Source organism: Silene latifolia, chromosome X, assembly GCF_048544455.1.
Source record: "Silene latifolia isolate original U9 population chromosome X, ASM4854445v1, whole genome shotgun sequence".
Lineage (NCBI taxonomy): Eukaryota > Viridiplantae > Streptophyta > Magnoliopsida > Caryophyllales > Caryophyllaceae > Silene > Silene latifolia.
Window position 1 is genome coordinate 330,186,501 of NC_133537.1, and position 3,851 is coordinate 330,190,351.

Consider the following 3,851-nt stretch of genomic DNA (forward strand, 5'->3'; position numbering starts at 1 on the left):
GTTTCACAATAATAATGTTTCAAATTAACAAAATAGTAGGAACACCATAATAAGTATGACATCGACAACCATAGATAAGAAAGCATGCAATATTACTGATACAAGACAATTAAAGCATTCAATGGTGCGGACTTGTGCAAACTTTTCAGAATTTGTCATCTTATTTAGTTTTAATCTTACCCAGGTTGTATATATTAGTTATTTAAGTTTCACAAAATAACCTTCTAGTTTCACAAACTAGGGTCTCTGATTCACACAATAAGAAATAAATAAATTGCATCAGTAACGTTTAACAACAGAGATTCACAAAATAAGGCCCAAGATTCACTAACTATAGGCTGAGATTCACCAAATAAAGTCCGAGATTCACTAAATAAAGTATCAGATTATTAGTTCAAATAATTAAAAAAACAAATTGGTGAAGATTATGAATTCACTTTTAAGAAAAGGTCAGGTTGTATGTATCTAGATATTTTGTTGATTTGTTAATAACAGTTCCATTCCCAAGAAAAGGACATTGAACAATCAAGCATTCAATCAAAAAATTTAATACATGGGTAATGTGAACAGGCACTGTTGACAGTTGTGCCAAATACCAGGCCTATAAATATCTAATTTCTGAAACATAATAGTATATACCAATAACCTATCTTCTCTCTTCTGTAAAACATTTCAAAAATCCCTACTGTACACAATGTCTCATTTATTTGTATTTCCCTATACTTGTGTTTTGGCGAATGTTCCAGGTTATATGAATCAAAAAGGGAAGTATGTTTGTCCTGACCTCTCTAAATTGGCAGATTGTTTAATGAGCCAAGGTTATGAGATAGAGTCTTTGGTGCTCGTTATTATCTGCAGCAGACTTGTCATTTTATGGGATTAGTACTAATTCAATTTGGCACAAATGACAATGGCTGCAAACAGGCTTTTAAGTTGCAGGAGAAGTTCGAGCAATTTGGGCGTACTAGATCCGAATGGTGGCTACCTATTCCCGAGTTCGGGGCCCTTTCTATGGGTAGCATCAAGGCTTGATTCAAAATATTTTAGCTACACTCAAAGTATGTAGAAGAGTCCCATATTCATCTAAACATGCGGGAAGATCACTCCGATGCGAGATGAAAGTCGCACCTATAGCTATATCAATATTGCTCTATGTGCATTGCCTCGAACAAATAGGGGTGATTGATAAACTAAACAAATATCATATCTTGTTTAATTTTTCAGCTTTTCAGTTTATTTTATTTTTGAATGCTGTTGTTTAGTTAATTCGAAAGCCATGAACCTGCGAAATTTTATGTGATGAAAAATTACAAGATTTTTAAGTTTCCTGAATATTATATTTAGCTCTTATATTCACAAAATAAGCACTCTAATTCACAAAATAGACAATGTCAAACAATTTCTGCCACGATCCAAGTTTCAGGATATTATAGACAGTTTATATTTTCAAAATAACCTCTCAGATGCACAAAATTAGCTCCTAGATTCGCAAAATAACCTCTCAGATTCACAAAACCAGAACAGTTTATATTTTCAAAATAACCTCTCAGATGCACAAAATTAGCTCCTAGATTCGCAAAATAACCTCTCAGATTTACAAAACCAGAACAGTTTATATTTTCAAAATAACCTCTCAGATGCACAAAATTAGCTCCTAGATTCGCAAAATAACCTCTCAGATTCACAAAACCAAAACAAAATAACGTCTCAAATTCATAAAATAGGGACAAAACAGAATACTGTTGTAATAGCACTATTATCGGGAGTCGCGAGATCGGGAGTTAGACTGCAACATCGCAGTAATACCATAATAAGTAGGGCGAAATTGATTATTTTTGATCAAATTCGGGATATTATAGCCTACATTCACGAAATAACTTCTCAGATTTACGAAATAACTTCTTAGATTCACAATATAACCTCACATATTCACAAAATCAGGAGAATAGCAAAACAGCTTCATAAAATAGCGAAAAAACGGAGATTACCTGTTTCAACAAAGCAGTATTATCACGATTCTTTGTAATGTACGTGATCTCCATTGAAATTAAAGTGCAACGTCAATTTGAGCCTTATTAATGAATGAATTATAATCAATTAATGAATGAATTAACAAAATCAACAAATTTTACACCGCGAATGACGAAATTGCTCAATTGCTCAGTTTTGATCGAATTCAAACCCTAAACTAACGAAATACTTCAGTTTTTGATCCTTATAAATTTACAAAACAGTTCGATTTTGTTCAAATTTGATCATTATATCATCAATTAATGAACGAAGTTAAGAAAATCAATTTTTCATCAAATAATATGAAATTACCTGGAAATTACCTCGAAATCTTCTAAGAAATCGATTAATTTGATGAATTCGCCTCTTTGATTGTCAGAATTTGATTATTTTGATGAAATCGTCTCACAAATTTGATGATCTATTTGAAATCAACGCCCAAATTGAGTCATTTTGTATAAGCGCACAAACTCAGTAGTTTTGGAAGGAAAGAATTTGGGCCTTTTGTTTAGATTAGAGAGAATAAGGTATTTGGGCTTTTTTTTAGTTTAGAGAGAGAAAGTGTTTTGGACCAAATGAAAAGTTTCTTGTTGACCCCTAATTTTCATCCTTGTTTTTTCAGTCCAACATTACAAAATCAGCCCATCCATGTATAATGCAAATCAGTCCAAGGTAGTAATTTGGTGAGACCAGCCGCCTCGCCATAATGAGGTAATATATGAAAAGAGAGTATGACTTTTACAATAAATCTTCCTTAAGGCGGCACTATACGTCTTAAACTTAAGACAGGTTTAATACATATCACTTGTGTATATAAGAATGCATAGGATAAAAAAAACATATTTTTCTTATATATATATATATATATATATATATATATATATATATATATATATATATATATATATATATATATATATATATATACACTCAAGTGGTATGATACTTGACCCGTAAGACGAATAGTGTCGTCTTAAATGAGAATTTGTGTGACGTTTATACTATCATTTAACGATAAATTAAATTTTATGGGTATTTCTGTATAAACACAAAAAAAATGAATATTGATTAAATATGAATGTTATATATAAATTAATTTTCAAAATATTTGTTTTAAAATTTTAAAATGATAAAAAAAGAAAAAAAAAATCCCCGTTTGCACCAACTCGTTGTATAAACCCAAGCTCATAAACTCAGCTTGTTGCATAAGTGCATGAAGTTAGTTTACCCTCTCCAATTTATTACTCTCCTTATTAAAACCCTAAAACCTCCAATAAGTCTAATTAACACACTAGAATCTTTCATTTGCACAGTGGAGAGTGAACCCAAAAAAAATCGTGTCATTCCACACATCTCTCATTAAATTTCCTCAACCTCCATTTCATCCTTGTCACTCCGTCTTCTCTCTAACTCGTCTACCGTCTCAGCGTCTTTACATATTTGGCTTCAAACTCAGTTCTCAAGTACCAAAAATTGTTGTTTTTGTAACGAAAATAATGTATCCAGGCATGTCAATCTAGATTCTTTTGTAAGTAATAGAGCTTTAATTTGTAAGTATGTTTTAAGCATTATTCTTTTTAATTTTGTTGCATGATTTAAAAATTAAAATATTGTTTACATTAATTTTAGCTAGATCTATCATTTTTATCATTATATTTATGCATTGTTTGATTCGTATTTTTTTATTCAAGAATTCCTTTTTTTTCAAAAAAAGATTGTTAAATCTTGCTAAATAATTGCTAGATGCAATCTTTTGGTCAATATTTGTTTATTCATTTTAAAGAAAAATTGGAACTTTATATATATATATTTTTTTTTATGATTCATGATTAATTGATAAG